Genomic DNA, 14,238 nt, shown 5'->3' on the forward strand with positions numbered 1-14,238 from the left:
AGCCATATGCTCAGAAACGTCACAATGGCTCTTCATGGAAGACAATGGAGTATCTGGAAGTAATACGAAATCAAGTTTGAAGAGAACTTTATTTATTTACATCCAGTTTGCAAGTTAATAAAAGAAAGCCCAATAATCAGCCTGCAGTGAAAGTCTGTAGAGTAATTACAGAATATTAGGATGTTGGATCTCTGCACATATAACATTTGTAAGCTATCTTTTGATCTACTCTTATCGGATGTATCTTCCGGTCTTCATTATTTTTTAAAATTATTTTTTCTTTCCCAAAAGATACTTAAGTATGAACCCCACGAGCTCTTCTTACCCGCAGAACAGGCGCAGTACTGGCAGAGGCAGTGCAAGCTCCCTCATATTGCTCTTCCAGCGGCCCCAGCCTTAAATTATAGTGGTCATCTCTGAGAAAGATTAGCTGAGCCTGCTAAGAAGGATAACTTAATTGTGCTGAATGGAATGGAAGCTTTTGATAATATGGACACCTATCCAAGTAAGAACTGGATTGAGACCACTAATTCCTACTAATCATTCATCAAAGAACAGAATTATCAGACACATAGACGAACACGATTTGTTGGGGAAGAGTCAACATGGTTTTTGTAAAGGGAAATCATGCCTCACCAATCTACTAGAATTCTCTGAGGGGGTCAACAAACATGTGGACAAGGGTGATCCAGAGGATATAGCATACTCAGATTTTCAGAAAGCCTTTGACAAGGTCCCTCACCAAAGGCTCTTAAACAAAGTAAGCTGCCATGGGATAAGAGGAAAGGTCCTCTTCTGGATCAGTAACTGGTTAATAGATAGGAAACAAAGGGTAGAAATAAATGGTCAGTTTTCAGAATGGAGAGAGGTAAATAGTGGTGTCCCCCAGGGATCTGTACTGGGACCAGGACTGTTCAACATATTCATAAATGATCTGGAAAAAAGGGTAAACAATAGGGTGGCAAAATTTGCAGATGACACAATACTCCTCAAGATAGTTAAGTTCAAAGCAGACTGCGAAGAGTTACAAAGGGATCTCACGAAACTGGGCAGCAAAATGGCAAATGAAATTCAACTTTGATAAATGCAAAATAATGCACACTGGAAAACAGAATCCCAACTATACATATAAAATGATGGGGTCTAAATTAGCTGTTACCACTCAAGAAAGATCTTGGAGTCATTGTGGATAGTTCTCTGAAAATATCACTCAACATGCAGCAACAGACAAAAAATCTTACAGAATGCTAGGAAATCATTAGGAAAGGGATGGATAATAAGTCAAAAATTATCATATTGTCTCTTTATAAATGCATGGTACACTTACATCTTGAATACTTTATGCAGATCTGGTTGCCACACCTCAAAAAAGATAGATTGGAATCGAAAAAGAAAAGGGCAACAAAAATCATTAAGAGTAGGGAAACGCTTCCAGATGAGGAGAGATTAATAAGACTGGGACTTTTCAGCTGGGAAAAGAGATGACTGGGGGGAGGGGAGATATGATATAAGTCTATAAAATCATGACTGGTGTGGAGAAAGTAAATAAGGAAGTGTTATTTATTCCTCATAACACAGGAACTAGGGGTTACCCAATGAAATTAATAGACAGCAGGTTTAAAATGAACAAAAGGAAGTATTTCTTCACACAACATACAGTCAACCTGTGGAACTCCTTGCCAGAGGATTTTGTGAAGGCCAAGATTATAACAGGGTTAAAAAAAGAACTAGATACGTTCATGAAGGATAGGTCCATCAGTGGCTATTAGCCAGATGGGCAGGGATTGCTATTTGCCAGAAGCTGGGAATGGCCAACGGCATGGATCACTTGATTACCTGTTCTGTTCACTCCTTTCAAAGCACCTGGCATTGGCCACTGTCGGAAGACAGGACACTGGGCTAGATGGATCATTGGTCTGACCCATTATGGCCACTCTTATGTTCTTATCAAATGGTAACCTGGGTTTGAAAGCACTCACCTAAAGATTAAATACCTCATATCTCATAAACAAACCCCATAGCCAACCAGTCCTTATATTACATCCTAAAGTTCTGCAGTCACAGAAAGATCTATGGGTATGTAGACAACATGAACTAATTTCACAGAACACATGATTTTCCCTTCAACATCCAGCAGAATCTTGCTAGTAACTAGCTGACCCACTGTAGACCATCACATTTTGTGAACTAGCGATTTATCAACGAATCCAGGCTATCACACTACAAAGTGTGCTGTGTTCATTCATTTTTCACAGGTGCAATTTAGTTCTAGCTAGTCATGACTGATAGAATACTAGTAAATACACTGCAACAAATACTTCCCTGATTTATACAACCTCCGTTAATTTACCTGGGATTGGACAGCATATAAGGTGGAAAAAGATGTAATGAAGTTCTATTGCACAACTTTCTCCATTAAATTGTATTTAATGTGCGCGTGGCAGGTTTTTCTCTTTCCATATTTTGCACAGACAGGACACTTTTCATCATAGATCGAATGGATTTTCAGTATTTTTACAGCTCATTTAATTGTGTCTCAGGACTGTGCTCCCATCTTTTTTTTGTTTTTGTTTTTAAATCAGTGCAATTGCTGCTGCAAAAGTAGGCAGTTCCCTTTTCTCTCTTTTGCTTAATATAGCACACACAGAACAATAAACCCTGACAAACCCTTATTATTGCCATTTGCCTTACAGGGACCACGTCAAGAATGACAGGTCCCACATTTAACATATTTTAACAACATTGTTTTTCAACTTTCTCTCTGGAAAAATCTACCCATTTTCTGAAACTGAGGCTACAATATTAGTAAATATCCTATTGGGAAGATGACTCAGGTGACTGAGTTTTTTAAGGCTTGTCTACATGGGGATACTCAGAAAAATTAATCTGAATTATATTTTAAAGTGGATTACTTAAATTGCATTTAATTCCCGTGTGAGCACTGTTATTCAGAATTAAATTCAGAATTCATTTTGGAAGTGAATTAAAATAAATCGAATTAAGGCCACTTTAATTCTGAATAAGAGTATCCATGCAGGGGTTTAACAAATCCATTTTAAATTCACACCTTTAGTTAATTTGGATTAATTTTCTTATGTTCCCTCAGGCTTGCTGGCATGTAAATGCACTTTGCACTATAATCCCCATGATGTTGCTCCATTCTCTCAGATGGCAAAGAACTGAAACTGGCAAATCTCAAAAGATTTAAAAGTTCATTGAAGAAAAACATTCAAATGTTTGGCTCTGGATGCTTACCCAAAGTTCATTTTAGGAAGTCCATTGGGCAGGAAACTTTGTATGAACAGGTCTTTCTTGTGAACTTGCTGGTACTGTCTATCTCAATCCAGGTTGAAATTATTGCAAGAAAAGCCTTCTGCTTCCAGTTTCAGCAGAAACCAGGAAGTTCAAAGGCAGGAAAATTAAACACCAAGTAGATAAAGATCTTGAACTTCAGAATGTGTTTAGTTTCAGCCATATTAACTGGCTCTTAATTCACCGAAACGTTTTCCTCCTATCATTAATATGAAATATATAATATTAGAGAGCGAAGCAGAATACTTGGACTGTGTTTCTGAATACCTTATCTCCTCTGAGCTCAGGGATGGCAGGTGAATATGTGTATGCACTCAGTCTAAAATACAGATGGTAGGTCTAAATTTAGGCATATCAGAAAAGACTGTTGGTCTAAATTGTTTATTTCCTTGATGATAATTAGCAGTGGGGGAGGTCTAGGTTGGATATTAGAAAAAACTTTTTCACTAGGAGGGTGGTGAGGCACTAGAATGGGTTACCTAGGGAGGTGGTGGAATCTCCATCTTTAGAGGTTTTTAAGCTGCGGTTTGACAAAGCCCTGGCTGCAATGATTTAGTTGGGGTTGGTCCTGCTATGAGCAGGGGATTGGATTAGATGACTTCCTGAGGTCCCTTCCAACCCTAATCTTCTATGATACCTTACCGTGTGCTTTAACTCCTAGAATAGTAGCATTTTCCAAACTGCCAGGCAAGCGATTTCTTAGGATAACACACACACCCCATCTATCTGCAGTCTTCAGAGCATTGATATGATCCTCCTCCCAAAACTTACAGAGGTGACCTGTGAATGATGCAGTTATCGTAGGATAAACTGATGTCACTAATGTACATAGATGAGTTTTGAGGAGTGCCTTTCCTTAAGCTTACAATCTGAAAATTTCTTTCTTTCTGAGAGCTTTCATGCCCTATGGGATATTTCAAACTTTCATATCTCTACTCCGTTTGCAGAAGAGTAGTAGCCTGGTTCATGACTATAGAACTGCTACATTTCTTGGATCAAAAAAGTCAAAGAAGTAGAGATAAACACATCAGCTGGATGGTCAAAAACTTGCTGCAAATAATACATGATGTAACACAAATGTTAACAGTTGTGTAAGTTTGTAAGTGATGAAGCATGATTAAACCAGGTTGGAGATAAAGGTTGCAACTTTCAGAACTGAGTTGTAGTATTTTATGAGATTTCAGCCATAATGTATGTGCTGCTTTACATAGATCACTCATTGCTGCGCATCTTATTCTGGGTCCTGCTCAACGGTGGATTTCAGTTGCAAATCTACTACCAGGAAGACACTTGGCTTTTCCAGAAACTAGGTTGTGGATCCTGGGAGAATTGATGGAGGCAGTCTGGCTGCCAGAGAGTTCTGCTGTATTAGGGACCCTGCACAAAATGATATATTTTTTAGAAAATTATATTTGTCACTTTAAAATATTCTCTCTTATGCATCAACACTGAGTAGCCAACTGCTTCAACCTACGTCAAGATATCAGTGAGCCCTGAGAAGAGCTCCCATTGTAAACTAAACGAGCTGTGGTGTTATAGGTGAACTTATTCTTTTGTAAACTGCATCAAAATACAGAGCTGCTATTGCTGCCAGTGAGAAACTGGAATGGGCTTGTCTACTAAGAAAAGTTGTTCTACAAGAAATCATTTTTAAAACAGGAGAAATCTATCTGTTCATCTCTTCACCTCTATCACTATTCTATAGTGGCATAACTGATTCCAAAGGAGGATCTAGAAACATTTTGGAAAGACTATATACAATTATATCCGCAAATGACATTAAAAGAACACTATTAAGGTTACAGAGTCAAGCACTCATAAGTTAGGAAATGCCAGAATTAAGGTCGTGTGAAGAAATACTTGCTTTTGTTTGTTGTAAACTTGCTGCCTATTGAGTTCATTAGGTGACCCCTAGTTCTTGTGTTATGTGAAGGGCTAAATAGCTCTTCCTTATTAATTATTATTATTAATTTATTCAAGTGACCCCTAGCTATCGTGTTATGTGAAGGAGTAAATAACATTTCCCTATTCACTTTCTCCACACCATTCATGATTTTATAGACCTCTGTCAGATCCTGCCCTTTAGTTGTTTCTTTTCTAAGCTGTACAGTCCCAGTCTTTTTACTCTCTCCTTGTAGGGAAGCTGTTCCAGACCGCTAATAATTTTTGCTGCCCTTCTTTATACCATTTTTGAGATGGGGTGGCTAGAACTGCAGACGGTACTGAAGGTGTGGGTGTACCACAGATTTATATAGTGGCATTATGAAACATTCTGTTTTATTATCTAGTCCTTTCCACGTGGTTCCTAACATTGTTAGCTTTTTTGACTGCAGCTGCACATTGAGTGGACATTTCCAGAGAACTATACACAATGACTAAGATATCCTTCTTGAGTGGTACCAGATAATTTAGACCACATCATTTTGCTTGTATACTGATTATTTTGTCCGGTGTCCATTATCTTGCACTTATCAACATCTGCCATTTTGTTGCCCCACCATCCATTTCAGTGAGATCCTTTTGTAACTCTTTGCTATCAGCTTTGGATGTATACATTCGGATACAGTCTTTAATTACGTGATCACATAGCATTTTCTCCACAGCAACTGAAGACGAGGTCTTACAATGGGAATTATGGATCGACCTTAATTAATGAGCTATGCCTACAATTATTATTTCTATGAAATATCCAAGTACTTAGTCTGATTAGTCTCTACGTATTTTTAGGAATTTTTCATGTCAGTCAAGTTTTTCCATACCCTCACAAATCTACTCATGAAACACAGATGCAGGCACTTACCTGTATCGTTTAGAATTATTTCCTGTACTGAGAAAATAGGCAGCAAACAGTGAAAAGTATTAATGGGTTATTGGCACAAAACATGGACCTCAAAGCGGGTCAATGGTCCAGGAATATCCTGTGGGTCAGTATTAAGAAAGGGTACCTTTTAACATGAGATCTTATTGGAATTCACCTGAAATCTCACGAGGGGCATAAGCACAGTTAGCTGACATCTCAGCTGGGACGGCAAGCTACAGCACACTGGGCACGAGCCACAGGAGACACGCTGAGATAGGATTGATTGTTCATGCGATCCAATAGAGGATTGGTTCACCTGAGTCTCAAATCTACAGTAAACAGCTTGCGGCTGCATCTAGTCATTCCAGCCCACGCCAGTGAATCACCAGGATGCATCTGAGCCTTTCTGTAGCGTACCCTTCTGGAAGAAACAGGGCTGTATCAGCTGGAAGCAGTTCAACAGCTGGTGCTTGACACAAACACTTCAGATCAACAGCCCAGCCCTTCAGTGGACCGGCACACTATGTTCTCCATTTTCCCAGGACTGCAGCTGTGCATTTGGTTATCAACAACAACGACCCCAGCCCAGCCTTTTGCAGTTAAGAGACACAGAAATGGCTCATGTCCGTAAATCATTGCTGAAATGCCAGCCAAACTCCTGGCACGGTCATGCAAATACAAATGGAATAATCCGATAGAACAAACTAACGCTCATAGAAGTGAGAGCCTCAGTTAGTTTTAGGCAGTACTGGCCTGGAATGAGCTACCGTGGCCTATTATTAAATGAAACACTAAAAGACCTAAATCTCTTACTTTAGTATGAAAACCTTGTTGTATGATTACTTAATGATTGTGAAGACAAGATCCAGCTTGTGTGTCTTTGATACAGGCATTTTCCTGAATTCCTTTGCACTCTTCAGTTAATTAGCAACCACAACCTATGGATCTCTGGGGAGAAGCACCAACCATTTGCTAATCCTACCTGGAACTTTTGATGTTTTTCACGTGCTCACTACGCTTCACAAAACCCTATAGGCCAACTGAACAGCAGTCTGTTTATATGAGCCTCAAAGACCTTGTCCCTTTGAATAACAAAATCAATATACTAATCTAATCTTAACAGTGGTTGCTTCTCCCCATTAGCACATGGCAGTGCATTTTGGCTTCGGCAAGCAAGAGGAATATGCTTTGAAGTTTCTCAGAACGCTCATAAAATTCAGTTTTGATTTAGGTAGACCACAGGCTAATGAAATTTGTGAAACAAAGTCTGTTCAACAGCTGCACTCCCACTCTAGGTGATTTAGACCCTGATTCTTCAAACAGGTCTATGACTAACGTTTCTCAGATGAGGAGCCCCACTGACATAACCGAGCAAAGTTACTCCTATGCATACATTACTCCTTTGCGGGATTGGAATAGAGACTATAAACAAATACAGATTCAGTCAGGGCACAGAACAAAAAGAACTGACCCACGAGTTTGTGCCTTGTTTTTAAATTGTTTTATTTTTTAAATATATTATAATATTTTAAAAATAATTTCTAATAGCAGTTTACTGCGAGTTTCTTCATGTTCTATATAGGGCTGACACACCTCTTCCTACGGTAACCACCATGGGAAAAAAAAATTGCCAATCCCAAAGCAGTCAAAAGTTATGAGTCAGGCCTCCAAAATCATGAGACGGGGAGCTCCTCCACACACACTCACTCACACACACACGCACACAGAAGTGGGTCAACCTTTTCTTCCTGCATCTGTGCTGGAAGGCTGAGATCTGTGTGAGTGTGCGCGCATGTGTGAGAAAGAGAAAGGGCTCTTCTATGCTCAGCTCTGTGGGGCATCACCTGGCTACAGTTAGGTCATATCAACAGGTATGGGGGGAAAAAGCATCACACTGGGGATGCAAATAACAAAATCCTTTGCAGGATCAAGACTGGAAGGAAGAGGTAAGCATCTCTGAGATGAAGCTCCAAAAGTAAGCCAGAAAAACATCTGGCCCACTGGAAAGATCTGAGTTCATCAGAACTCTGAGAAGTACGGGTTTTCTAGAAATTGGTTGTACAGATCTCATGCTCTGCTTTGGCCCCCGGCCCGTGAGCAGATGGGATCCTAGTGCAATGGGGCCCAATCCTGTTGGCCCCCAGGTGCTTCCACAATAATAATGCTCAGTAAGAAAACGTTTTGCTCCTTGGAATCTTTTGGCTTCACTAAAATCACAAAAAAATGCATTTACAGCCATCTACAACATCCCAGAAGGAAACACTGAAGTTTGTGCAATGTGTAATGTAATGTCTGACTCTGATGTCGGGTTGCTCAAAGATGCTGGGAAAGTTTCATGCTCCCTGGAAAAGGTATTTTAAAAGAGAAACAATGAAGCAGAAAACACACTGATAAAGAGACAATGATGGGCCATAGGTAACGCTGGTTCAGGTGCATTTTCTGATGTTCCATGAACACCGGTAGTTCTGACTAAGGACTGAGACACTGTTTCCTCTCCACTCCACCACTAGGCCAGATAAAATTTTATTGCAAGAATCTTGCCAATAGGCTCTGAACCTCAATTCCCTCCTGCCGCTCTGAGATTTGGATATGGTTCTAGTGATATTTTTGGATTTTTCCAGACAGTGGTATTTCCCTTAATTATAATGTTTGAGACAGTGTTTACATTTTCACTCTTCATGTTAAGAGTCCAATGATCTTTATGTATGGTTTGCAAAGTCTCTTGACAAGTCACTACAAAAGGCTTTACATTTCACTAGCTTAGGAGATCACGCATCTTCAAAGGCATTACATAAAGCTATAGTGGAAAGATCTGCTGGTAGAATGTGTGAGTTCCAAAGCGAGTTCGCCTGTGAGACTTACACCATGTGTGAAGACCGGTGAGCAGCAATGGAAGGGCCATTGTCAGCTGCTACCTCCCTTTATGCCACCGGCACCTGACCAAACAGTCTTCTTGCCAGAGATCCCAAGGACCATAATTGCTTTGGAGGACCGGATTCTGAGCTTAATTATGCCAGTGACTCCATTGAATTACATGCAATTATTTTGATTTACACTGGTGTCGCTTAGATCAGAATCAAAGCCAGAAGTTTAAGTCTCCAGGAACAAAATAACGAACTAACTAGGGGGACGTTAAGTAGCAGAGCACAACTCCATAAACCCAGAGAGAAACCTTCAGAATGGACTAAGCAAAATATTCCCCAAATGAGCATCTGCACAGGTGAGCACAGACATCCTCAAAGAGGCAATGAACTAAACAGTACAGCAGCATAAAAAGCACATGGATTTAAAGGTTTGGTCCCGCCAGGACCTCAGCTATGTTTATGAATAGTAAAAAGGACATCTGAGTTACGGAAGGGAAATCTTACAGCAGTCCAGTGAAGTGGTAGTGGAAGGACAGAGAAGCACTGGGCAGCAGAGGACAGAGCTATAGGAGCACAAGACGAGCACAGGGAGAAAGAAGGGGGCACACTGGAGTAGCAGAAAATGCAGGAGAGGCTCATCAGGGAAATGGAGGCAGTGAAACAATAGCACAGAAGATTCAGGGAGCAGCAGGAAACCCTTCAGAACACACTCCAGATGGGTTTAGACTTTCGAAAAATAGGTTCATCTACTTAAGGCTCCTAGGTCCTTATGTAAGCACCTACAAAGTCACCCGATTTTCAAAAGGGCTGAACATTCAGCAACTCCCGCTGAAGTCGGTGGAAATCGTTGGGTGCTCAGCACTTCTAAAATCCGGCCCCTATTTAGGTGACTAAATATAGATCTAGCAGCCTAGCTTTAGCCACCTATTTTTTGCCCACCTTGGTCTAGAGGTTCCTAGCGTTTTTCCTAGCACCACTAATTATAGACATTACAATATCAGATCCTAAAAATGAATTGCACTTCAGCACTCCTCTAAAATGTGGAGCCAAACACAAAGGACAGTGCCTGGGATAGGTGCATTTCACCAGTCAAAGGAGATAAAATAAATATTGTATCACTTGGAACACATCAGCAGTAATGGAGCAAGTGCTGCAACTTATCACTCATTCAAAATCCTCAGTGGTTCTGCTCTAATTTAATCAGATCTTAATTTTGATAAAATATTACAATGTACTCAACTATTCAGATATTAAGCATCATATTTACAGTACCACACTTTCCTTATTTATTTCAAACACACAGTGTAGCTCCATTGAAATCAAATGTCTGAAATCAGTGGAGCTATGCTAATTTACAGCAAGTGAGAATCTGGCCCTGAGATCTTATATTTCTCAACTGCAAGCATCAAACAATATTTTCTGCATTGGAAAGATACCAGGAGGAATAATAAATATCCCCCATCTCGTGCGCAAAGCAGAACAGCTTTCTGCTCCTCTCCATTCAGAATATCATTTACTATGACTTTGCTTTTTTCAGTTCTGTACTATCAATGCAGTCCTGATTAAGTGAGTCATTTTCTTGGTAGGGTTTGCTCTGAAATTTCTCAACTAGATGGCACTATACCACCCAGTGTAAGTACACTTAATCTTTGATGTTGATGCATCAAATTGCCAAAAGTGTCGGGCAGCAGAGGTTTGGAATAAATTATCTATAGCACCACAGTTCCAAGAGCATCCCCAAGTATTAAGCTTTCTCATGTGAGATCTGTCAGCAATTCAATAAATGTTTTAAACATGAGTAGCAGGAAACGGCCTTATTTTTCTGCTTGCAGCTTCAAATCACAGACCATTCTTTGTTTTCCCTAGTTAAAAAATAAAATAAATTAAAAAAAAATGATGCACTGTCATCAACAGGGAAACTTAGAAGTCAATGGACGAATGTGCTTTGGGGGAAAGTGGAAAAAAAGTAAGGAAAAAAACCCCAACCTTCCGCTCTGTATTTTCACAGCATCTGCTTTATAGAACTCATATCTCTGTTTACTGTTAAAAGCCTCTATTTGCTCAGGCATTCCCAGACCATATGTTATCAGCAAATGTTACTAACCAAATACAAACAGTAATTTTCATTAGGTTTCCTTCATGAGAACAACATTAGCCACAAAGGGAATAAACCTTTCTAAATGTCAGCAAACATACAAAGCAAACCTTTGACAACACTGTAACATATAAATTCATGCTCAATAAAGCCCAGAAAAGAACCACGTCAACAAAACAAAAAATCATTAGTTGCCATAGTGATGTTCGGCATAAGGGGATAATTCACGTAACTGAAATCAGACTTGCATTCATTCTAAGCATACAGTTCACGTGCACTGCGTATTAGATTAATGTTCATAACATTAGCGTCAGACCACTAGCAAGATAGTAGCATCTGTCCAGAGACTGAAGGAATGATGATTTTGTGGCTACAAGGAAAAGTTATTAATAGCTGAACGAGCTATAGCTAAAACAGTTAATTCTTTTGGACTCCACCCTCAGAAACCATTTAAAACCCGACACATATCACGTAGTCAATCAATTCTGCGATTCTATTCCCTTGCCACAAAGCTCATTGTTATAGCGCATTTTTATGAATCCAGAACAAACTGTTATCCTGTCAAAAATACGTATTTGCCACAGGGGTGAAAAAAACCTTATGCCCACTGGTTTCAGACTTGGGTGTCTAGATTTAAGACCCGAATCTCCCCTTCCACAGAGATTTCAATGGGAGCTGTTGGGTGCTCAGCGAATCTGAAAATCAGCCCACATCTTTATGCATTAAATAGGATTTAGTTGCCTATACTCAATTGTGGGCCACATGCGCAGCATGATATCAATAAAGGGCCACTTTAGGCATCCAAGTTTGGAAACTGTGGGCCCTTGGTTTAACTTTTACAGCAGAGACACCACAAGTAAGCAATGCTGCCATCTAGATATAGCCAGCACATCTATTTCCAAAGCAGCACATAGACAAGTTCATGGTAAGGGTCGGGGCACGCGTTGCTGATACGTGCATGCAAGTTCCAGGGACTGCGTACATTCATCCAAGAGGAGAACTGGCCCTGATTATTCCCAAAGTGGCCAAAGTCATCAGAGTTACCAAATTTAAATGAGACGGATCCAAGGGCAGCGGCTGAAAGGCAGGGAAGGATTGGCAGTTCTTGACTATCACTGGCTTTTTACTCTCCATGCTGCGCTCAGATAACAGTGAGCGTTTAACTAGGACGGACAGACCCACCTGAGGAACTGTGACATTTCAGATAGAGTTTGAGTGCCACACCTCACTCCATGCCCATCGGTACAGAATGGTGGATTGCTGTCATTACTCATGATAGATGGGAGACTGCTCAGAGAGACGGAGATATCGTGAGCGGTATTTCCAGCAATATGCTGGTGTTCTCTTGGCAAACAGGCATTTTGCTGATACACAGCTCTTCCTTGTGCCTGACCGAATCTGGAACTTAATATATTTAAATAAGAAAGCACAAGGCATTAGACTTATCTGTCTATTGTTTCTACCTGTTGTGGCTTGTCCTATACTTACACTGTAAACCAGTGGTTCTTAACCTTTCCAAACTACTGTACCCCTGAAGACTGAGTCCCATCCCCACGGGGTTGAGGCATGTAACTTAGTTTCATGGCGCCCCTGTGGCTCCAGGCAATTGCCTTTCTTGCCACCCCCAATACCAGCTCTGCACTTGCGACCCCTCTAAAACCCCAGGTTAAGAAACACTGCTGTAAACTCTTTGGGGCAGGGGCTGTCTTTTTGCGCTGTATGTGTAAAGTGACGAGCACAATGGGGCCCTAACCCTTGATTATGCCCTGTAGGTGCTACCACGATACAAATTAAACAACGACAATCATAATAATTTATTTCTGTATACGCGAAAAGCAAAAAAACCGACATGGCATAGCACTGAAAATAGCACTGAAAATGCCTCAAGGGCTCAGGCTACTGTGAAATCAGTAAATCACTATGGAAAATAAACATTGGTTAGTAAAAAGGTAAGTACTTGGATTAGAAAAATTAGGAATGTGAACAGTGTGCCCTGGTCTGGAGTTGTATGAAACGTCTGGCCCAATCCCAGAAAAAGTGACTTAGTCACATCCCTACATCACACTGGGGCATCCATTGACTCCACTCCCCCCGTCCCTCCACTCACACAGTGACTGACTCCCATTTGATGGAGTAGGGGCACCCTGTGGCATCTCTTAATTCCACGCCATGCAATCAGCAGGCAGAATGTGCTGCAGTAGGATGTCCAGGATGTGCTGACTGCCCTGTTCCTTTGCTCTGGAGCTTTAACCTACCACCACTATGACAGGCCACTTACATTACCTAGCCCAAGGTTTCCTCAGATGCCCTTGACAAAGCCTGATTTAGTCAGCATTTCTATTCACCTCTAGTTTGTAAGCTCCTCTAGAGGAAACCTGTGACCTTACAGTAGAGAACAAAGATACGAATACTCATGAGAACGCATTCAATGCTTTCATTCATATACTTCTGTATGCGGCAGTCTACTCAATATCTATTTAATATAAAGCAGCATGCTTTCTCCCACTGTTCTTCTTGTAACGTGATCTAGCCATTATGTTGAAGCCTGTGATTTCTATGAATAACTCTGAATCATATCACTGTGCCAGGAATCAACTTTGATAACTCGCTAGGTCTGTCAATAAACTAGCAGCAGGGTCTGCAGAGATTGATTTGGTTTAGATGGGATTGACATTAAAAAACATTAGACGTGATCACTGTTGGGACGGTACTAAATGACTGTAAATCACTGTGGTTGACATAAGTCTAGGTAAGTCGGAGTGCTAAAGGATTCTGGGAGTCAGGTCTCTTATTAGACAAATTACATGGCAAATCACTAAGAATACAGAACTTGCAGTTGACACTGACATAAGCCATGAGTGTTTATCCAGGCACTGTGTGTGTAGCTGTGCTGATGTGACTGACCAACGATCATGGCCAGCCAATGGCCCAGTTTGCCTAGTGTGTACACATCGGGGTGTGTAATGGTGAATCTGGGACTAACCAACCCTGTAGAACAGCATAACATCAGGTGCCCGGCTGAATGTGTGACAATATGTACATGTCAGCCGACCCCTGTTGTCCCTCCCAAAATTAATTAGAAAACAAGTAATAAATAATCACGATATGCTAAATAAGTGCAGAGCATGTGACTCCTTTGGGAAAAGGGCATAAGTACTGGGGAATAG

The 14,238-nt window shown here is 40.6% G+C and overlaps 1 protein-coding gene across 7 annotated transcripts in view; it reads right to left on the reverse strand.

Annotated features, from left to right (window-relative positions):
* The window catches only part of CADPS (calcium dependent secretion activator), a 332,826-nt gene that overhangs the window by 143,870 nt on the left and 174,718 nt on the right, over positions 1-14,238 (reverse strand). The window lies entirely within an intron of this gene.

The sequence above is a fragment of the Emydura macquarii genome, unplaced genomic scaffold (genome assembly GCF_026122565.2).
Source record: "Emydura macquarii macquarii isolate MOO-44397 ecotype Brisbane River unplaced genomic scaffold, CSIRO-AGI_Emac_v2 contig_71, whole genome shotgun sequence".
NCBI lineage: Eukaryota > Metazoa > Chordata > Testudines > Chelidae > Emydura > Emydura macquarii.